The 24,499-nt window shown below is 30.7% G+C and overlaps 2 long non-coding RNA genes across 7 annotated transcripts; both read right to left on the reverse strand.

Annotated features, from left to right (window-relative positions):
* Window positions 1-67: 67 nt before the first annotated feature.
* Window positions 68-13,480, reverse strand: LOC102668155 (uncharacterized). 6 transcript variants are annotated; one of them, XR_005889176.1, is made up of 11 exons: window positions 11,117-13,480; window positions 10,598-10,735; window positions 9,165-9,278; window positions 8,822-8,944; window positions 8,251-8,333; window positions 6,232-6,307; window positions 3,548-3,685; window positions 2,911-3,228; window positions 613-1,458; window positions 451-535; window positions 68-365 (listed from the first exon to the last, which is right to left on the reverse strand). It is a non-coding gene; the product is annotated as an uncharacterized lncRNA (long non-coding RNA). The 6 variants fall into 6 exon arrangements; XR_005889174.1 differs by having other exon boundaries at window positions 8,251-8,328; window positions 8,822-8,925; window positions 9,143-9,278; XR_005889177.1 differs by having other exon boundaries at window positions 8,251-8,328; window positions 9,165-10,735.
* A 1,077-nt stretch (window positions 13,481-14,557) lies between these two features.
* On the reverse strand, window positions 14,558-19,245 carry LOC121173791 (uncharacterized). Its single transcript, XR_005889178.1, has 3 exons — window positions 19,103-19,245; window positions 18,650-18,871; window positions 14,558-17,935 (listed from the first exon to the last, which is right to left on the reverse strand). It is a non-coding gene; the product is annotated as an uncharacterized lncRNA (long non-coding RNA).
* Window positions 19,246-24,499: the final 5,254 nt, after the last annotated feature.

Raw genomic sequence — 24,499 nt, forward strand, 5'->3', positions numbered from 1 at the left:
CACGTCTTTTGCCTATACCATACCATGTAGTCCGAGTTAAAGCTCAATAGAGCCTTCTTGTCGGGGATAAGCGTCGACCCTAAAAGCATGGCGATTGTTCCACTGATCAATCATTGGGGCGAACAATTGCCCCCAATTTTCGTCATGTTTCCCTTTTAATGTTATTCCATGAATGTTTAAGGGTTGCGAAAGAGACTCTGGAATTGTTGCTGCATCCCAAATTGTCTCAATACTCTGTCCGGTTGGTGCCACTCAATAACTTAGAAAAAAATTAGTGACACCACCGCGCACCACGCGACACTTCCGAGTACACAAATGGGAGGCAATAATGATATAACACTTGTTGTGTAAGGCTCCCACACAAACTGCATATAACAACATAGTTGTCAGCATTTTAGTAAAATAATACATATCAATTTTTATTTTACAAATACAATACCATGTTCTTACCTCACGACGTTTCATAATATCCAACTTGCGACGAAAAACTCTCACATCATCATTTCCGATATGTTGGTTTCCACGTCGCAGCCACCTACAAAGATTAAAATTTAATATACCCTAAAACCATTTATTCTTTTGAAATGAAAGACGCTTTTAAAAATGACTAACCTGTGCCCGGTGCTTTATTTTGTACTTGGGAAGGAGTCCTCTTTAAAGCCAAGGTTGGACATCGTTCCCATGCCCACATTTGTAGTAAGATGCACATACCTCCGATTGATTTAGTTTTATAATCGGTGGCACTACACATCTCTCTGTATAGAAAAGCAAGTACAGCAGGTCCCCATGCATATGTGCTACAGTCTTGAAAGTCACGTAAAAATTGAAGGTATCTTAGCGAAACTTTGTTACTGCTTTTGTCAATGAACAAGACACCTCTAATGAATCATAGTATCCATGCACGGACAAACCTTCGTACTTGTTCTTCATCGTCGTGGTTATTTATTTGTGCAAAATGGTGAGCCAGCCAACTCAATTTAACCACACTACCTTTAATTTCACCTTCTTGTGGTCTCACTCCCAATAATTCCTCACATAAATCAGTCCAATTAAGATTTGTTGGACCGATTAATGGTAGACCATCCACACGTAGACCTAACAATACAGAGACGTCTTGGAGAGTAATAGTACACTCTCTACATCTCATGTGAAACGTATGTGTTTCCGGCCTCCATCTTTCTATCAAAGCACTTATTAATGAGTCATTTATTTTTAAGTATCCCATCTTTATAATCCAGTAAAAACCAAATTGTCGAAGAAAAGAAAAAATTTGCTCTGGAATTTCTTCTTCCCCTTGATACGTGGGGACAACTCGTCTGATATGTAATTTCCGATCTTCTTCCCTATTCCAAACATGTTCTGAAACATGCTTAGGATGCTTCCATAATACATCACTATCGATCGGGCCAGACTTAATTTTAATATGTGATGGAGATGACGATGAAGATGCCATTGATACTGCAATAAATTCACAAAACAATTTATACATTATTTGTAGATAATATAAATAAAACTACGCACATTTATAAAAATGTTATTAAATATATATAAATAAGTTTGTAATAAATAAAACTGGGCAATTTTGAATATATTCTATACATAAATTAAAATACATGTGAAGACAAATTTAAATAAATAAATATAGCAAAATATATTATACAAATAATAAAATTTAAATATATTCTACAAATACTTTCAAATACATACACATAGACAATTTAAATAAATAACATAATATATTCTACAATTAACAAATAAATAATTAAATAAAATATGGACTACCAAATAAATTAAAATAGAAACAAATATTGAAATGCAAAGAATTATTTAAACAACGTGTAATACAAAAATAATAATAATGTACAATGTATCATATATTTAATCACGTAAATTTTCTAAAACAAATAATATTAACCTACAAACTAAAACTAACAAATAATATATATAGCATTCTAACTAAAAATAATTAACTCAAATAATATTAACTTATCAACTCATTTATTTAAAATTGTACTATCTGTATATAATATACTAAATTATAATACTAAAAAGATAAATTTACATGTGTGAAGTGTCTAATATTACAATTATTTATTTAAGTGTGAAGTATTTAATATTTCAAAAACAAAAAATTTACGTGTGTCTAAAATTTACAAATATATACCTAAAGCTAATATTAACTTGTGTCTAATACTACAAAACCTAAATATTACATGTGTCTTCCTAAAGTATCATGCATGTATATATATTTATTAGGCTAAAGTATCATGCGTGTAAATATATACCTAATACTACAAAAGCTAATATCACATATATAAAATTTAAGAATATATACAACAACTAAATATATATACACGTAATATTTTCATACTAACTAACCAAATAATATTTTCAGCCAAATATTATTTTCATATATATATCACACATATAATATCTAACAATATATACAACAACTAAATAAAATTTTCATTCTAACTAACCAAATAATATTTTCATAGTAACTAACCTAACATTTGAATATCTATTAATACATAAAAAAAATAACAACACAATACCTACTGATACTAACTAACTTAAACTTAGAATATTTATTAATACTAACTAACCTACTATTTTTATAATATTATTAACAGAATATATAAATTTTATTTACTTTGAAAACACTTACTAGGAATTTATGGAGGATAAGGGCACACACCAAACTTGAAGGAAGGAAGCACAACAAGCACCAAATTTGAACGAAATTTGAACCAAGGAAGCACAACAAACACAGGCACAACAAGCTCACACTCAAGAAGAAACAGAAAGAGAACTCAATAAGGAGAAATGTAAGCGTAAACAATCAATGTTCAAGCATTTTTTTTATAACTGAAAACGTAAACACCAACGTTCAAAATCTTTAACGTTCACCTGCAAATACTAGCCTTTTCAGAACTGCAAACCCTAACCCTAAACACTGCAAGCCTACACTGCCATCTTCATAACAGTGGCCTGTGCATGCGTTGAATGTGTATCGCAGGCGCCAATGGCGGCATGGGCCTACGTGGAAGCCTTCTCGCCAGTGGGAGCAGCGAGACAGCGCTCACGTAAGCTATCTCGCCAATCTGCTTGGCGGCACCCTCTGAGCTCTCTCGCCACTGCTAATGGCGGTACTCCTTTCTCGCTTGTGCTGCTGGCGGGATCCTCGTAGGGACAGACCCCCTGCGTAAATACTAACAAAAGAGACCCCTTTACGTAAAAAGTTTGTAAAGGGGACCCTCTACAGTAAATTTGCCATATATATACACACGCGTATGATTTCAATATTTTATTAGATTTTTATTTAAATATTTTAATTACTACAAATCTCAAGTCTTTTCACCATTTTTTTTCATATAAGCTAAAATCAACTTATATACTTAAGTTTTTATAAACATGGGCTAACAACAAAAAACTGAAGATAAAATATATATAAATAAATAATTATATAAAATTTTCTGAATAGATAAAATGACTAGCACAATGAATACATTATATATTAAGATAAGCATGTTGGTAATATATATACTTGGGTGATGTTGGTAAAGGTAAGCGAGATTGAGTCTTTGAAGCCAACTCTATATACTTGGAGCGCAGGTTGCAGCACATTCCAGCTGAATGTTGAGAGGACTGATTCTGGGTCTCGTCCTCCAAACCCGAAAAATTCCTACACCACAATTTTCTAAAATCAGTATAAAGTTATGGCATTTTAAAGATGATGAACAAGTGACATTCTGGGTCATAAGATGAGGACCACTTGAGTGGATCTGTATTTTTGCAGTAGATATTTTCTTATGTTTTGAATGTTTAAAGTAAAAATACAAATGTATCCGAGAAATACAAACCTACTTTATTGATAAGAGAATTGTTAAGTACATATATGAGTTAAGGGAAAATTCCTACTAATCATCTTATTTTAATAGTAGCCCACTAGTGAAGTGAAAATTAAATTTAAATTAGACTTTATTGATAAGAGAATGGTTAAGTACGTATATGAGCTAAGGAAACTGTATATCTATATCTGTTTTTGGTATTTTTTTTTTTACTTCTTTTGAATCAATTTCTCTCTAAGGATAACAACTTAACAAGTTTTACTTAATTAGGGTCTTGATATCTTAATATAAATATTTTACATAAAATCATGCTGAAGTTGCATTGAAAATCAAAGTAGAGTATATTAATAATATTATCAATAAAAGTTTTTCACTTTTAATTATTTTCCAAGTTCTTACTGTTTTGCCATTTTAGATCCATGAAGGACCGGAATACTGATATCAGGGAGCAATAATGCAGCTCAACTACCACTTGGGGGGCACATGGTGATATACCTCATCCTTTCCCATATACATAAATTAATTAGTATTTATTCATTAATAATGTTAGACTTTTATAATTAAATTTTTAATAAATGAACATTTTTAAACATATAAATTATATTATAAATTTCAGATAAATAATTAATATTGTACTACAATATTATTTTTAATTGCTGAAAAATTATTTTAAAAATTATTGAAATTCAATTAAAATTAAAGGTAATAAAGATAAATTGAAAGAAATAAGTTGTTGAGAAATTTAATTTGATTTTAAAAAATAATTGTGAAACTATTTTCCTTTTAATTTTATATGTATAATTATTTTATTTAATTTTTTAACTGTTTTAATTTGAATTTTTTATGTTTACTTTTAAGTTGAATTTTAATAATTTCAATAATTTTCTTAATAATTTGTTAATATATAAAAATAATATGATATCACAATATTGATTATTTATTGTAAATAATATTATTTACATGTTTAAAATATTTATTATAAATTTTAATTATAACATAACTTATACTTTTAATAATATTTATTTATGTCCTTAAAAAGTAATATTTATGTATGATAAATATATAATTTATACATACACATATGCTAACAGGAAAGTAATCCTATCAAATAGTATCAACCTCAAAGTTACATAGCATTTTGGATATAATTCTAACTCTTAATCCTATCCATTTAATATAGATTTAAAGGTTCATAATAGGTTGATTGGAATGTTGTTAACTTTTATATTGTTCAGTTACTTCATTCCATAGATTTAGTGAATGTACTAGTAGGAATGTCATTATATATCTTGTAAACAAATAAGCAGCAAATCGGAATTCATATGAATAATGTATCAGAAAAATGGAGCTCAAAGTAGATACATACTAATCCCTTTAATTAATCTTATAGTGAGACGGTGATTATCCAAGGCTTCCATAACTTTTGAGGAGATACTCTACACAACTACAAACATAAATACAAAATTCTAATTCTCAAAATAAAAAGTAATATATACATTGCCAATAAATGGTGTTTTGGAAGGGAGCTAAGTTAACAAGTGGGGAATTTAATCAATTTAACAAATAGAGAAATACAAGTCTGACCAAAATGAGGAAAAATGGTACCTTCCACTACTAGAAAATATGTTTTATACATCGGTTATTGACACCTTTTTACATCGGTTATCACGCGTCATTGTAGTCAGAGTCGTTGAAACACTGTCGTCCTACAACGATGGTTGAATAACCGTTGTAGAATTCTGACATTTTACATCGGTTATTAGGACAACCGATGTAGAAGTCTGCCCATTCTAAGACGTATTGGTCTTTAAACCCGTCTTAGAATGTCAGATTTCTACATCGGTTGTCCTAATAACCGACGTAGAATGGTCAACATTCTATATCGGGTGTGTCCTGAACCATCGTAAATTCGTACCCCACGATGAAACATTCAATATTGGTTGTCCTAATAACCGATGTAGAATGGTGGACATTCTACATCGGGTGTGGCTTGAACCAATGTAGAATTATTATTTTTTTTTATTTTTTTGCTTTTTGGAAGCAAGAATTATAATGACATAAAAATTGGTGGCATAGTCATTTCATTAAAAAATATTTCTACAAACTAACTAGTAATTACTAAATTTAATATCATTGGGGGGAAGATTTAGAGGCAGTGGAAACATAGCTAAGGACCAAAACTTAAAATGCAAATAAGAACCAAATAAATAGTTCAATTAAGTTATTGATGGTGTATTTAGTTAATTATAAAAACAAATGCATATATATGAATTTCATTGTCTAGCCTGTCAATAGTGTCAAATGTGTGTCAAGAACAAAATATCATTAGCGAATAAATGCAATTGCAAGAGGATATAGAATAGAACTAAGTTTCTCTTACAAGTTGTGAACAGTTTTGCTCAAAGTTGAGGCTGATCTAAATGTTTTCCCATCAAGATATCAATTCTCCTCCATAACTGAAAATCACAACTTTCAATAAGTAGCTCAAAGTTTTTAACCTATTAATATAACTGGGGTACTCAGACATGCGATAACCAGTGGTTAAGTACTAGTTTCTTCTCTATCTACAAATTAATTTACAATGAAGATGTAGCACTCATCGTTGATATTTGGATTAGAAAAAGTCATCCATAAATCATAATTTATAATGTGCCACTGAAAGGAGTAAGTGATTCAGAGAAGGCATATTCTATAAATCTGACTATCTGCTATTGGGAAGGCTATGAAATTTGAACATATATTTTGTTTATTTAAAACGTTAAGGAAAAAGATGATTAAGCAGTTGAAGCCAGAATTCACCTAGAGCTATAACCCAATATTTCTCCCTTTACGTTATTTTTATCATTCAATTAAATATTTCCTGCCTTCTCGTCTCATGAATTACAAGGAAATATATATACCTAGTAATGTTTTTGCTAGCGCACATATTTAACATTTACAACATCAGAATAGTGGCAGGCCACAAAAGGGGAGATTAAAATTAAGATTTTGAGATGAAAATAATCTTAACTTCAATTTTCCAACATACAAATAATGGTTGATTAACTATTTATTAACTATACAAATAATGCATACTAATTAATTGTGTATATAACAATTTTTCACTAAGTTCTATTTATATATATATATATATATATATATATATATATATATATATATATATATATATATATATAACCATAAAATGATGCTCCCCTCAAAAACACACTGGTACCAGAGGGATTCATAGCAATTGGATTAGCATTAGAAAGACAACAAAAAGAGGAGGGGCTTTGTATGGGTGAAATTGAAAGATAGGGTAAATTGTGGCGAGGGCCGCCGACTTTTACTAGAAATTGGGAAATATAAAGCTATGTTATAGAATGACTAAAAGCCCCTAAAAAGTGTAAAACCGGCTTGCTTAAGCAAAAAAGAAAAGAAAAAAAAAAAGGCAACTTGAAAAAAGTTGTGGAAAAGAAATGAAATGAAAAATATCCAAACAAGAAAAAGGTTTATCTTGTTTAAAATTCAACTAATTATAGCACAATTGGAAAGGTTAAGCTTTTTTTTTTTTAAAAAAAAAATTTATTCTAAGGATTTTATATTTATTTATTCCCTTTCCCATGCTTGAGTGAAGAAGAAAGAAAGAAAAAGACCTCACTTGAAATCTAGGAAATTTGTGACCTAAAAATTTATAAGAGACAAAAACGGAAAATTGATCCAAGATAGGGGAAAGATAATTCCTCCCCACTCATAAAATGCATTTGGGATTTCGAGATATTTTTTTTGCAAAATAATTTATGAAAATGATAAATTCTTTATTCTTAAAGAAAAGGATCCGATGAAAATTTTAAAACCAATATGCCAATAAGGATTAGATTAATGTTCAAAATTTTTGAAAAAATGTACCAAAAGGTAATAAAATAGGTATAACTATTTTTTGCTGCAAAAGAATTAAAAAAATTCAGACAATGATTTTTAGTAATTAGCTTATCTACATATCTATTTTTTTATATAATTAAGAAATTAAGAAAACTAGTCTTGATTTCAAAACATAACAAAAGACATTAAAAACTTAATAATTTCACAAATGTTTATTGTGGAGATTAATTAATTAACTTCTGGAGTCAATGTATATTTTGTTTAGAGCATGAAAAAAAGTTGCACAATAATTTTGAGATTCAATCTTAAATTTAATTACTATATGCATGTCAGTTAAATTTTTTAACAAATATTATTAATTAATAAAATTAATAAATATTTCATATTAATGAATGCCTTCTCTGGTTGCACCTTCCATATAATGCATTTCTCCTACCTATTGTTGATGGCAATGCATAACATGATGTGAGAGACATATACAGCAAATGTCCTTCAACAAAATGGTGAAAAAGTAGGCCCAACAAGGCACAGTACTTACCTCATGGAGCAAATTTTTTCCCTCGCTAGACATGTAGAACACGGTTTTATATTCGAAGGAAGTGTTGGAGCTGAAAAGCTTTCCTACCCATGAAAATATAAAATTTTAACACCAGAAATACAATATATAGAGAAAATGTATCTAGTGCCAGAAATACAATATATAAAATTTTAACACCAGAAATACAATATATACAGAAGCTGGGTGATCTCTATTTCCAACATTATTTCAGAACCATCCATCATAGATGCTGCATTATTCCACAAACTCATACTCCAGTCCAAGAAAACAAATATAAGATATACACCCAACCATATTCCCAATAAAATAGGTAAAAAAAGGATCAAATGTGTCTTAACATACCAACCAAAACAAGGATGAAACATAACTATCCATGGTCACAAATAAAATAGTAGAGAGAGGGATAAATTTTAGTTCCAAAAAAATCATTGTAAAGACAATTAGCAATCTTGGTAAAAAAATGAAAGAAAAGAAACCATACATAACTTCTGTGTGAGAATTCCACTGATATATATAGAAAGAGAAAACTCACAAAAAATTGGGCTTTTACCTGTTACCTCATTGGGAAAGGGAACCACTCTGACTTGACTATTCAAGTAGGATTGTGACAAAGCAAAGTCAATATTATCCAGAGACTCGGACCTTCTCTGCTCCCTACGTGCAGAAGCTTGGTCTATGAGAGGTTGAGGCAAAAAATTAATGTTGCAATACAATAACCTATCATTCAAATATACTCAGAAAAACTAAAGGACTCCCTTTAAAGAGGCAATCCTACTCAAGAAATCTAAATTACATTTTTCAACATACAATCAACAGAAGATTAAAGTACTGAATAGTAAATTTAAAGTATAATAGGTAAAAAAATGATTACTGAATTCGTATTTTAAGGATACTTGCGGAAGAAGCTCCTAACTTTTTCTTTTCCTTCCTAGGAGGTTTCCGATTCCCAATGTTGTCATCAAGCTCCAACATAGTCTGTTTTGTGAGCTGTAATGACCTACAAAGTTCTGAAAAGAAGAGGGGGGATGGAAGGTTCAATATTAGTACCTTTTGAAACACAAGGAGTCAAAAAACCTGCATGAGCAGCAAATTGACTGTCCTTGATTGGTTTCTTGCAAGTGTTGTAGCATACCTCAAAAAAGGATACCAAAGAATTAGTTAAAATGAATTGCTTTAGATTAAATATTTTAAGAAGCTACTGCCTGTAGATGAAGATATTTATAAGTTATAGCATCCAAATGAATTCCACAATTTAGAATATTGATATAAAGTACATAAACTGTTTCCAAACTATGTCATGTGAGCTACTGTGTGGTGTGTGCCATTATGATGAATCTGCCAGTGAGAAAGCAATAATTATTCAGTAAAGAAGGAAGCAACAATTACTGTTTCGAAACTTAGCATATCCTAAACTATAGGAACCAATAACAACAGGCAATAAATATTATTCCATAAAATATCCCGTAACATTATAGAGGATTTCATTTAATTCATGTGAGCCCTCAATACCATTAAAGAAACCACATGAAAGGTTCAATCAAGGCATTTGAGAACATACACACAAATACTAGTCCACTAGCACACAAGAAAAAGTAGAAACAAGAGGCAAACCTTACCAGCTGCAAGGCATCAGTCATGGGGCTCTCACTATAGACATGCATATCTCTTATATAAAATAAGTGAAACAGCATTTTAAAAATCCCCAAAAGAAAATGAAGATTGTACCCAGACAAAAAAACTGGAAAAGGAACACCCAATAAGAATTATAATCATGAAATTGAAATAATGTAATAATAGAAATGTAAAACCAAAAAACAAAAGTCTTGAAAACTAAACATGCTAGTTCAACCATTATACAGAGTACCACATTGAATGAGCACTTCCCCCAACCATTATATATATTTTAGTCTTCTCATTCTGCCAGAAGTGGAAAAAAAGGGAGGGAATAAGAAGGATATATTAATAATCACATTATATGTTACGACTTATGACATAAGAGGACCAGTTGGAATATTAATTTTTGAATTAACTGGTTGGAATATTAATTTTTGAATTAATAAAAGTTTGAAGGCTCCCACCGAAGTGGCATAATGGCAGTGTACATAAAGGCAAGGACAAAAAGAAGAGGAAGACCATGAAAACAACCAAATTTTGCAAGATTGGGAAAATACAATTCCCATGTCTCAGATCTCTTATTGAATGAGTAGAAGCAAACTTTAGATAAGGATTCCAAATATCATTTTTTTTTCTTCTTTAGGCTTCCTCTCAGAAAGAAACAAGTTGAAACACGGTAAGAATCACAGTACAGGTGGAAAAAGAAACAAACCTCTCTGGAATCCTCAAGGACTTCCATTTCATCGTCATTAACAGTTTCCCAGCTTGCAACATCACTTATTTCACTCCCAGTAGCAATTGATTCATCATTGTCGTCTCGACCAAACACATAGATTACTTGGGGTCCAACCTGGAAATAAAGTAAATTATTGATAGGCAAAATGGAAAAATTGTATCATCAGACATAAGTTTTTAAAAAATAAACTCTCTCTCTCTCTCTCTCTCTCTCTCTCTATATATATATATATATATATATATATATATGTATGTATACCAACCTCGATCTTTTATTTTGCATCTTAGAAAAGGACTTATCTTAAAAGAGTCTAATTCAAACATCATCTAAGGCTGTGAACATAGACCGTGAGGTTATATTTTAAGGTTGCATCGCCGCCGCGTGAGGTTAATCGTTTTTTTTAAATGGCAAAACATAGACCGATATTAGCAAAAAATTGAAAGGAAACAGAAAATCCGTAGTCCTTGAAATGTGAGAGCGAGATTTGAAACGTACCTTGGGAAACAGAAGAAGAGATTTGGGTATCAGACGAAGACGATGAAGAAGATGAATATGAAGACTACGCACAGAGGAAAAAAGTATCAAATAATGATGTTATAAAAAGAAGAAAAACAACACAAATTAAAAAGGAATATGAAGAAATTTATTCCCTCAAACTCTCAAATAAAAAAAAAAAATAGGCACCAGAGATAGTCATGGCTAATCCACAACCACCACCGCAAACATCCTTCCAAAAGTAACCAGAGGATGGAACCCTAACGAGAACCGGCATCAACAATGGCGTCCTCTGCGGCAGAGTTTCGGGAAGGTAAGGAAGGGTTTGAGAGCCACGCGAATGCTAGGGCTGCCGCCACCACCACCGCTTCTTTAGCATTATAACCCAATGAGTGCACGACAAGAGGGAAGGGGGCACGACATTTGACGTTTCTTGGAGTTTCCAGAAAGGGGGTACCAGAAGCGGAATCGAATCGACGGAGATTAAATAAGCTGGGCACGAGAAGCAAAATGGCAGAGTGAATTGCAGGAGATCTAAATTTAATTTTCAACTTCAAATCAAAGACGGTTAAAAAAAGCCCGTCCTAGTAACCTCGAAATCAAATACGGTTTTAAAAAACCGTCGTTATCCTCTTTAAAAAGTTGTACTTAATTTCGAAAATGCCACCATTTATTTTTCTACATCGGTCTTTCGAGAACCGACTTAAATTTAACGTCGTGGAAACATGCTTTTCTAGTAGTGTTCTCAAATCTTTTGCTAAGTGCCGATGGCTTATCCATTGCTCAACATCACGTCGTCTAATTCCAAAATAATGATAATAAATATAGTTAATTAGCATCATTAGATAAATTTAGGTTTTTACATATAAGAGAAAAGATACAGCACAAAAAAACTAACAGGATATAATATCCATAAGGACTTTTCCTAGTCCATTTGACATGTCTAATTCCAAAATAATGATAATTAGGACACAACAACATGATAATTGCAGCTATGAGATTCACAGTAATCTACTACAATGTTAAGCATGACATAACACAAACAATCAAACATACATTTCAAGACATCTACAATAAGACAAAAAGAAACCAAGTTTTCATTTGTCTCTATCGCAATCACTGCGTCATGAGTTTAGCTTCCATTATTGATTATAGATAAAAAATTTCAGTACTTCTTGGTTACTGCAGCAAAGAAATTTTAGTTTTTATAGAATCACAATCACTCTGTTCATGTACAGCTAAATTCATAGTTAAAGTCATCAATCGATTCAATCTAGATAGTCTCGATTCCAAAATCATAAAACATGTAAGGAACATATAGTTAATTATTTGTAGATCAAAGTAAAGGCAACAACTTTAGAAAATGTAGTATTAACCCAACCAACTACAGGGAAGATAATGCAGTACTACAATTGTATTTCCCTCTATGAAGCTCACAAACCCTTCAATCTTCAAGGTAGCACATTTGATAATTTTTAAACTATTCCTTAAAGTATACCTTAAACTTCACACAATTGAGAGAGGTGGAGTAAAAACAAGATTGTCATCAAACAACAGTTGCAAGTTGTAACTCATTAGATCATGATCTAGTTATGACCTCATGAGGTATTGCACATATGAAGAGAATCAACTTGAAAAGAATTAGTTGTGCTCTGATGCATCAGAGTACCAACCTACACTTTTGAACAAATAACAATATATTTAAAATTCAAGACCCTCAATCTGTCACTCTTCTTTTAGTACAACATAACAGGCACACTACAGTCTCAACCTCCACAGTTATTCACTAATCATAGTTGTCACTGTTACACAAAGCTCAAAGGAAAATATATTGGTACAAAATGGAAGCCAAATTTTAAATTCAATAGAAATTTTTTATTATAACAGACAGATTTTAAGTTTGATGCAAAAATAATCACCTTGGGTTGTTTGTATTTCTCCCAAACAGCTTTGAAGGACTCAACCTTTCTTGAAAGACTAGGCTAGATATTGGATTATAGAAAGGAAAAAAAATTGAGATAACAGCTCGGAGTGAATCAATGGCCCTAGTATTTCTATCCATTGGCACCTCTATCTACTTAGGGTTCAAAAACCAAATACCTATGTAATAACAATAATGACATGCGCATAAAACAAGCACAAGCTAATCTAAGTTGAGTGTTTAGTTCAACTGAATATATAGACACAAACATATTATAATGGTGGAGAATTTGAATTTCTAAGTAGAATTTTTATTTTTATTTTTTGCACAGGACATAATTTATGTTCTAATCTCCCAATGATGTGAATGTAGCCTCATTTAAATCTCAAAGGAAAGATCTATAAAATAAATATCATGAGATGTTCATACCCCAATCATTTGAATAAGAATATGTTTGTAAGGCCAAGAAAACTATATAAGTGAGATAAAAAAAATTAATTAAATAAGAAATACAAAATCAAACAAATATCACGTAATAATTATAATAAAAGACCTTGTATATTATATATATATATATATATATATATATATATATATATATATATATATATATATATATATATATATATATATAAGTTTAAGTGCTTAATAGATATAATTTGGACTATTTGTACACTTTCCTTATTGCACGTTTAGTTTAAAAAATATTTTTATTTTATTAATAATTATTAAAATATAATTTATTCTTTATTTTTATTTCATGTATTAATTTGTAGAGAAAATAATAAAAAAACACGTTTGCACACAAATGCATTTAACACCAATTGTTATTTGAAATGGAGTAAAATAAAAGACGAAAGTATGTAATGGAGCCTAAACTGGTTTGCACACAATCACAATCATGAAACAAACAAAAAAATGGGAGATAAAATAGGAGTAAAAAAACAAACTCAATATTAAAAACACTTAAAAAGCCAATCAATTTGAGCTATTTTTGTTAACTCAATTCCGATTAAGATATTGATTACTACTGAAAAAAGATTACCAATGTACAATTAATATTATGCCAGCTGGACCTAAACCAGTGTGTTCCAAATAGGGGGGGATAGGTTGTGTACCCCTCTTAGCCCAAAGATCAATATAAATACCTGGTAGCTTGTTCACTGTAGAAAGTATCTGGCCTTGTTCCAAGTTTCATGAACATTCATATCTACTTATTGTCATCTATCCCCAATAATCAAGAAAAACCTTACTTGAAAGCATGCACAAATTCTGAACACTACAACTTTAATGCTACTACAATCCCATAAAGAGGTCAGGATACTATGCTTAAGGTCAGAATCCATTCCCCTCACACAAAGAATGACACACGAAAATCTGTTAACTAACTTCGCAGCTAATTAAGCACAACAACACACCTTGATTTGACCATGGTTGGAACCTATTCAATTTATTCTACTACAATTCATGAGTAATAATGCATGGACATATTTAATTTATTCTACTACAATTCATTCTAGGAAGGGGTGTTGTCATTTAACTTATTTCATAAACTTATGACCCAACTAAACATAGTTGGGCAGCTTTCTCATTTCAGGACCTGAAACTGGAAGCAGAGTAAAGTTACACAACCACTTTGTCAATAAGTTTTAAATCATTCGTTTAAACTTTTATTATTACAAGATTAACCATGCAAATCAAAATCCAGTGCATGTTCCATTTCATGAAGAGAAAAAAAACAACGGAATTAAACATCACAGAAAGGTTCAAAATGACAATGAACTTCCAAATCTCAAAGATTTATGCATTTATAGCTTCCAACTATTCCAGATCACTGCTCTGGGGTGTCTAAACGAATAGCTGAAGAAAGAAAACTGAACACTTTGATTAGAATACATGAACATAATGTTAGCTCTTTTGTTGCAAAACAATAGGCTATGAGTAACAGAAAAATGCCATTAACTCAAAACAGCTGATGTAAACAAGCAACAATATATGCATGTTTGGATAACCATTGCACCCCTCCTAATCCAAAAGTTTGTTCAGCACATAAAAGTATGTTAAGAATGGTTATCAATATTCTACTTCAACACACATCCTTTCTTTAAAACAAGAAAGAGGGCCCTGGGGTGAATGCATTTTCCACTAATCCTTATCAAGTGCATCATTTTAGGCTAATAAATTTGTTGTTTTGCAGCTAACGATGTGGTTAAAGCGTTATCCATTAATCCTTACCAAGTGCAATGTTTTAGGTTAATAAATCTTGTTACAACAAAATAAAGAGTTGTAGTTCAGAATGTAAATACAAAGAATTAAGAATAATCCGCACTATATAGGAATGGATCCTGGCAAGACATGAATATGATGAACACAAAGTATAAAAATTGGGGATGATTGATTTAGGGTTAATTAGTCAGGGGAATGGGGGAGGATCGAGTAATCTGAAAATAATGAAAAAAGAGAAAAGGCGTACTAGGTTTTTCAGGCTTGGCGTTGACCCATTTGGAGAGAGCAGAATGGACCTTCTCACGAGAGAGGAATTCGGCCTTGTAGGGTTCCTTGAGGCAATTCCTGAGCAGATTCGTGCATATGTTTGAGTATGTTATGTACGTCATCCCGCCGCCCTCCAAGGCAAAAACACGTTTTTGTTTATCTTCTCATTTTGCATCGCTATCGATTGAGATATCTTTTATTCCTCTCCGAATAAGAAGGAAAATTTAGAAACCATGCGTCATATTAAGATCCATTTTTACATAAATATCCAATAAAAGTTGAGCAATTGAAAGCATTTGAACCATTGAACATAGAGAAAGGCTCAAGCAGTCTAAGAACAAAAAAAATAAAAACTTAATCGAAACCAACGATTTCACGAATTGGCTTCCTTCTAAGTTCTAATAGAATAAAATTCAATTAATTTAGGGTTAATTGAGGAATAAAATTAAATTGGTACCGTATGTATCGACAGTGTGAGTCATCCCGAGGATAAGGTCTCTGAAGGTACCTTTTTCCTTGATGTATTGGCTCAATAGACTACAAGTCTGAGAGAAAGTGGACTTTTATGTCGGCGACTTCGCCGAGCAAGGGCCGGAAAATACCGAATATTTCGATGAGCTAGACATTCTTGTACCCGTAAAAATTAAAATGAATCCAGAGAAACAGAAAACTGAAAGGAATCATTGTTCATGACAAGCTCTGATGATGGAAGAAGCCCTAGAGAGGAGTCGAAGAAGGAGAGGTAGTGGCTAGCGCGACTGCTCCATTTTGGAAATCCTAGAGAGGAGTCGAAGAGGGAGAGGGGGAGACTGAGACTCAGCGCGAAAAGGAGGAGTGGAAGAGAAGGATTCGTAGATTAAATATTAATTAAAAACAGTGAAAAGTCTTATAAGGCAGTTTCTATAAAACCGTCTTAGAATGACAACCTTCTAAGGCAGTTTTCATAAAACTGTCTTCATTAAAAATCCCTTATTTACAAAATTGCCACCGTCTTATATACTAAGACGGTTCTTCATCAACCGATGTCGTTTCGCTGTCGTAGAAAGTGCATTTTATAGTAGTGGATGTATCCTATTGAAAAATACTTGTGTAGGCTTAAATCATATGTGAGAAATAAGGCTCGTCCACAAGGATGTATTGTTGAAGCTTATATTGCAAAAGAATGTTTGCATTTTTGTTATTAATAGTAGTCGTAAACTCAAGACTAATGAGCCATATGTGTTGGCCAATCAAGCTCATCAAGTGTATTATGTTAAGGACACCAAAGATCCTAATTGGCTAGTTGTTACAAAGTCTCAAGACTTGTATGATATGCCCTAGGAAGCTACAAATGAGGCTTATTAAGAAAATGGTGATATCATATTGAGCCCCTTTGCATCTAATGCCCTAGATAATGCACAAAGATTTTCTTTGGACATAAATGACTTAGCTCGATCCACAACTAAAGGAAATTCGGTGATACCTACCAAAGTTGTTGATGTTGATAGTGAAGGAGAAAGTGAATCAAGTGATTACAAGTTTGATTCAACAGATGATGAAGCAAGCAACAAAATTCACTACTACAAATTACACATTTTACATCGGTTAAAATCACATTTCTACATCGGTTGTCACACGTCATTGTAGCTAGCGATGTTGAAACTCCGTTGTCTTTCTACATCGGTTGATGAACCGCCTTAGAATGGGTTGGGTTCGAAGACGGGTCTTGAAGCACACCCGTCTTAGAATCCTGACCATTCTACATCGGTTGTGAGCCTGAACCGATGTAGAACTAGGCTCATTCAACATCGGCCGTGTCTCTAACCCGTCTTAGAATGCGATATTTCTACAAGCATTCTACATCGGTTTTTCTAATAACTGATGTAGAATGACCACCATTCTACATCGTTTGTGTCGCAACCGATGTAAAATGTCACCTTCGTTACAACCATTCTACATTGGTTTTACGTATAACGGACGTTGAATATAAAATAATTCTACATCGGTTGTTCTAATAATCGATGTAGAATTAATAATTTTTTAAATAATCCAGCTTGCACTCAATAAGCTTGAGCTTTAAATTACTCAGGGACATGTCTGCAAACTCACTATTAACATGCAAGGAAAATAAAATATTGTTTCAGCAAAATGAGATAAAATAGTAGAACTCACCTTGACTTCACAATATGTCTCTTTCAGTTGATTTAACATTAGCAGATCTATAGGTTTTGCAAAAACATCAGAATGAATAGATACACATTTAATTTTTTTACACCACAATATATAATTAATGATAAAGAAATGGTTCTGTGGGGGGGTGGGGTGGTGGTGTAGGTGAACATAGTGGAGGGTAAGAAGCAGTACCTGTTTTGGAAATGTTCCTCATGTTGACCCTCATCTCGTTCCTCACCCTGCTGGTCTGGGTGCTGTTTAGGAGAGACAGGAGTTGGTGTTGGAATAAATAGTTTCGAATATATAAATTATATTATAATAAACTTTATAGCAATAAGTATTTATATATATCTATATAAAAATTATATTTTAAATTTATAATAAATAATTTATATTTTGATATAAATTTATTTTTAACTATTTAATAATTTCTTTTAAAATAAATATTATATAATTCGGTTTGGAAGTGAAACATAGACGGGAAGTGTCCTCTCTAGAAAAATATGTACATTATCATCAATAATGCGATATGCCAGCAAGGGACTCTGATTGGTCTTTGGAAGGTAGCTACCAATTAAAATTTAAGAATAAAATAAACCTATGCATTGTACCGTTTAAAAAAAGTATAATATTAATTATATTATATAATGCATAGTATAGTATTTTATACATGGCAATAGAAACATTGTCTAAATATTATTAAATTTTATACTATATCCTACTTCATCATGTCATGTATGACTAAATAAACTCTTAACTATTTTTCAATTTGCAGAACAAGAAAATTTATACAATGTTGATTTACCTTCCCCTCTCCTAAATTGCACTAAATTGTTTTCTCAGGAATTCTGAAGGAGATAATAAAAAAGATAAGACTATCCCTATTATGTTTTGCCTTAGTTCAAACAGAGCACTTAAACTCAAAGATTGAAAGTAACTACAAAGCAAAAATAAATAGAAATATATACCTTATTTAGTAAGAAAGCAGCAAAAGCTACTCTTGTGGTGTCTTGACCTTCTAAAAAAAGAGGGAATTCCACATGTTTGGCATTTATGTTTGCATTTGATGAAGCTTCAGAAGATGTTAGCTCCGTTGAAGGTGCATTATCAATAATATATGAATGAGAAGCATCCAACCGTAAAGGATATCGCAAAGGAACTTGCAAGTATGAGGCTATAAGTGAAACAGCCTGCGAGAAAATCAGTCTAGTCAAGAACATTTCAATAAATAAATAAATTTTTGATAAGGGAGACATTTTTATAATTATTAGCTCAACGATCATCCACATAAGCTACAATAAGAAATGCTGCAGCTGGAACACAGAAGTTTGGTATATGATACGAAAAAGCATTGGCAATTAAGTTTGCCATATACAAGACATGTCAAAATATGAAGGCTTTAAATACATTCTAATACTTACATGTGCAACATATCCTAGGGTTGTAGCAGAATTTTGAATTTCCTTTTTATCAGTGAAAAAGCTCATCTTCCAAAAAGATAGCACATTCAAATGCAGACCATGAATTGTTAAGGATCCTTGATTAATTGGTTTTAGTACAGCAGAAGTCCTTGAGTAATGAAATAAATTAAACTTTTACAACAAAATTTAGACAAAGTATCCTTTAGAAATGCAGTGAATATTAGCAAAAAAAAAATTGTGATCATTTAAATTAGCAAAAGATAAACTATACTTAACATTCAATGAATAACTATGGTCTTCTAGAGCATTCAAAGGATCAACCATACAAAATCTACCGTACCAAACTAAATTATAAAATTATAATTTAAGGCCATTGTCAATAAGCTAAACTAGTACATAAGCATCAAAAGAAAGAACAAGACATGAGGCACACACATTAGACAGATGAAGTACAGGATGAAAGACACCTTTCAACACAAGAGCCCAACTTACGGAAAAACTATATCCAAGGTGCCAGTAAGAAATTAAGAGCCCAACTTATGGTTTTCTCAGAAGAATTTTAAATATTTCTTTCTAGTTTACAATGAATAGTTTATTTAAATGAATATTATAAAAAAATTCCTAACCAGCCAAATCCTTCAACTTCTGCTGACATTATATAACTCAGAACCAAAAATGGCATCTCTAACTTAAAAGTACGATTCTCAAAACAAGTTATTTCAAAAGCTTACACTGTGTTATGAAGCCTAGAAGTGATTGCACTGCACCACTAAGCTGCTCCTACTGCTTGCTAGCTTCCTCCTTAGCCAGCCTAAAACGTATAGACATATTGTCCATCACCATTTTATTTGATTCCAATTTTTGACGCATCTCCTCAAGTTCATTCAACCGACCCAATGATTCAACATTGACTTGTTAGGTGGGCTCATTAATTAGGGACCAATAAGAAAACAAAAAACCAACTAAAACCAACAATTAGTGCAAAAAAGCATCCAAAGGTGTAACCAAAAACTAAACCACTCAATACTCTGACAAGACTGAACTAGTGTGCTAAAATAAAATCTTAGCAGCATAGTTATCAATCCCAGATAATGGCACAGAGCAACCAACCCCAAAATAGCCACAACAAGATACCAGATAGTGGGATGACTACTATTACAAAATTTATTGATATAATTATAAATTTTGACTAGCAGGTGTATCACCAAGTAAATATGTCTGACAAAATAATTCAAATAATACAGTACATAATATAATTTCAGATTTTTTTTTGTTAAAACCAGAATTAACACACACAAAAAGAGACAAAAATTGTATGTAATAAAATATTAGCACGCACAAGTCAAACTAGAGAAGAAAAAGAAGATTAACCAGCTTCACAACACACTCCACTAGTTCTCTAAGAGACACTACATCATTAAATTACTATTGTGCATCACATCGCACCTTTTGATTTTACATGCACCAGGTGCTCGACAAAATATCCAAATGGGGAAAAAAAATAACTCTCACGGGCACAAACAATCACAATCAAAAGCAAAAGAGACTTACCAATGATGATAGAAGGAGTAAAGGGGACTTACAAAAACCATTAATGAATGAATGGGTAAAGCGGAGACAAAACGCCGCCATCGCTAAAGAAAGAATGGAAGCGTCTAGGGTCGACCCGCTTCATCTCCGCCTCCTCAATCTCTTGTGTCTTCAATCTCAATTTGTCGTCCAACTCGCCGATTCTCGCCAGCAGCGTCACCTTGTCGCCCTTGCAGCTCTCCGATTTCAATAACGCGTCGTTTCGCCTCTCCTCAGCGTGTAGTAGAAGCTTGGCTTTCTCGTCGGCGTCACGTTTGAGCTGTTCGATGTGGCGACGTTTTCATTCATTGTCAGATTTTAAGTGAGGGTAGAGCTGGGAGCAAAAGACCTACTCGATCTGCGAAAAGCGATCTTTGGCATCCTGAATCGATGCGACGAGGATGCACTCCTTGAGACCCGTGCCCAACACGATCACATCGTACTCCTCATCCATGTTCGATCGATCTCGATCTCACTGAAAATGTTGACGGCGTAATATAATTGGCATTAATTACAAAAATGCCATCGCATTATGTATTACATCGGTTGAAAGGCGCTTTTGCAGTAGTGATTGATGATAATAATATGGATGATGGTTATGAATATTTATATTCTTTTGTAGAACAAACTTTATAAGTGATTATGTTGAGTGTCTTTCTTCTAAAGAATATTTTTTATTATATATTATGTTTTATTGAATTGCTGAATATTACTGCATAAAAGTCTGACATTAAATCTGCAAATAAAATAGTTTCTACACATTTTTTCAACTCTGCAAATAAAATTGAATTTAAAACTTTAATTAATTTTCTTTACAATAATGAATTAATGGATATAATAAATGAAATATTGAATTTGATATATATAGATACTAACAAATAAATATTTTAATTTTGATATGCTTTTTTTTGTGCTGGATTTTAATTTCGATATACTAATATTCAAATATATCTAATATTTTCAATTACCCGTGCATAAAATTTATATTCAATTGATATTTTAAGATAACAAAAAAAGTGAATCAAGTATAAAAAATGTAATTAAAATTTAAATAAATAATCTTTATTTGGTACAGGAAAAAACATACAAAAATAAAAATAAAAACACAAGCAGCACGAACGTCACAAACTTTCAACTTGAGACAAATAATATTATTAATATAAAAAAAGTACCAGAATCAGTTATCAAAAGAGAATGGTGACTTTCAATACATCATTCTCCATATAACTAACTCCTACCATATTAATCAAGCAAGAAGATAACTTACTTAAAAAACTACTCCTGTACTATTATATTTCAGCAACTTAATTCCCTAATCCCACCTCTAGCAGATGTTTCATTCATCCTTTCATGTTCAGAACAAATTTTCTCGCAAGCAGCACGGAGAATATATTGTTGAATAATTAAGTACTGTACGATATTGATATTTTTTATAACCAAAACTGATTCAAAATTTAAAATGAAAACGTAAGGAGATAATTAGAGAAAACATCTAGAATAAATATTATTTTAAATTTAAATTCTGACTATACTGAATTCCCACTTATCAGCTTGAAGTGGATGGGATCATTAATATTTGCTTCCCATTTTGCTAAAAAAAATCAATTGATACATTCTATTATAAAGATTGAATTTGAGTTTTACATAAAGATAAATATGACAAAGATAAATATGAAAATTAAAAACACTCTTTTATATATATATATAAAATGTGTATATATAATCAACTAATGTAATTAGCTTATTTAAATATAATAATAACTATGTATAATATATTTATAATATATAAATTTATTAAAATATACTTTCATATAATATAACACTAAATATTTTTAAATGCAAAAAAAGTATTTTTGCAATAGTTTAACGTAAATCTATACATAAAAATGAGTTTTTGTTGCATTACATACACAATTGTATGTGATGTGGGAGCATGGGTTGTTTGTAAACTAAAGGACATGGTTTCTAATCTGGATTAAGAAGATTGTGTATTTTAATTTTGTTTCTCACTTTGGCATTTATATTTTTTTTAAAAGATTGTGAAATAAAATTCAATTTAAAAACAATATGTATTTATAGTATAGAATTGATAAATATAATTATACATCAAAAATTTAATTTGAATTTCACATAAACATAAAGACTTAGCGTAAAACTAAATGTATAAAGAGGCAAATAATAAAATTGTATAAAAAGTTAAATATAGAAAATTATTTTTGACAAAAGTTTAACATAAAACTATAAATATAAATATGATTTTTTGTTGTAATAGAAACAAAATTGTATCTTGGCATATTGAAATTTGGAAGCATGTGCTGTTCGTAAACAGAAGGGCATGCATGATTCTATTCTAGATTAACAAGATTGTGTATTTTTTATGTGTGCGTGATAAAACTAATGTAATTCTATACTTAAGTTTAATAATAATTATAAAAGTTTAAAATATATTTATATGATATAATTTTATTATAATATATTTATATATAATATAACACCACATATTTTTTAAATATAGAAATTAACTTTGAAAAAAGTTTAACGTAAATCCATAAATATAAATAAGTTTTTGTTGCACCTCAAGATTATTTGTTTGTTGGCTTAGTGCAAGCATGTGTTGTTTTTAAATAGAAGATCATGTGTTCTAATCCTTAGTAAGAATATTGTGCAGTTCTTTTTATTTCTAATTAATAATAAATTTCTCTAAATTTAAAGCAGATATTAGTAATCAATAATAGATTTTGTTTATAAATTATTTTAGCCCAGAGGTTGAGTAAGAGGAATTATTTGGTCTAAACCCCTTGCTATAATCTTCGATTCTTATGTATAGTTTTTTCCTTTTATATATATATATATATATATATATATATATATATATATATATATATATATATATATATATATATATATATATATATATATATATATATATATATATATAAATCAAATACCTGTGATTAATAACTCTAAATGTTAATAGAGATATTAATCAATAAAAATAGATTTATTGTGTAAATATTGTAATATAAAACTATGAGTTTTCACCTAAAAAAACTTATGAGTTTATTGCATTAAGAAATTTGATTAGGTTACAAGTTATTTTCAGTATAAAATCAACTAATATATTATTATTATGGATATATAAAAAGATTTCAAAGCTTCAGTGATGAATAATTTGTCACGGGCAATAAAAAGTAAAGAAATATTTATTAGTTCCCACTAATACGATGGAATCGCAAACTAATATAAAATAAACAGCTATTTTCTAATTATTTCTATTATAATAAAATTATATTCATCATTATAATCATTGTATTAAATATCCATTATAAGTTAATAATTAAATAAATGTATCTGAAATAATTAGTGATAAAAAAATTATCAACCGGTAAAAATAAGTGATTATTCATGCAATAATTACTAGTCATACAATATTCTTGATAATAAATGTTTATTCATTACTACACTGATAAAAAAAATATTTATTTAGTTTAATATATGCTACAAACTTATAATAAGAGAAACAAATTCATCATGAATATATTATATTAGTGGCAAATTATTTGGTCACTAATGATGAAGTTTTAGTGATGGTTTATAATTTGGTCACTACTAAAAACATTAGACACATTTTATAATTTGGCTGCTATTGCAAATAATATTAGTGACAAACTAAAAATTAGTTACAAATGATATATAATTATTGACTAATTGCATTTACGTCGCTAAATTTTGTTAGTAAAAATTACATTTCTTGTAATGCTTACTATTGCAAAGTTATTTGACAAAAGCCACAAAATTAACCTCTCCATGTCAATAATGCTCAAATTA

Source organism: Glycine max, chromosome 17 (genome assembly GCF_000004515.6).
Source record: "Glycine max cultivar Williams 82 chromosome 17, Glycine_max_v4.0, whole genome shotgun sequence".
Taxonomy (NCBI): domain Eukaryota; kingdom Viridiplantae; phylum Streptophyta; class Magnoliopsida; order Fabales; family Fabaceae; genus Glycine; species Glycine max.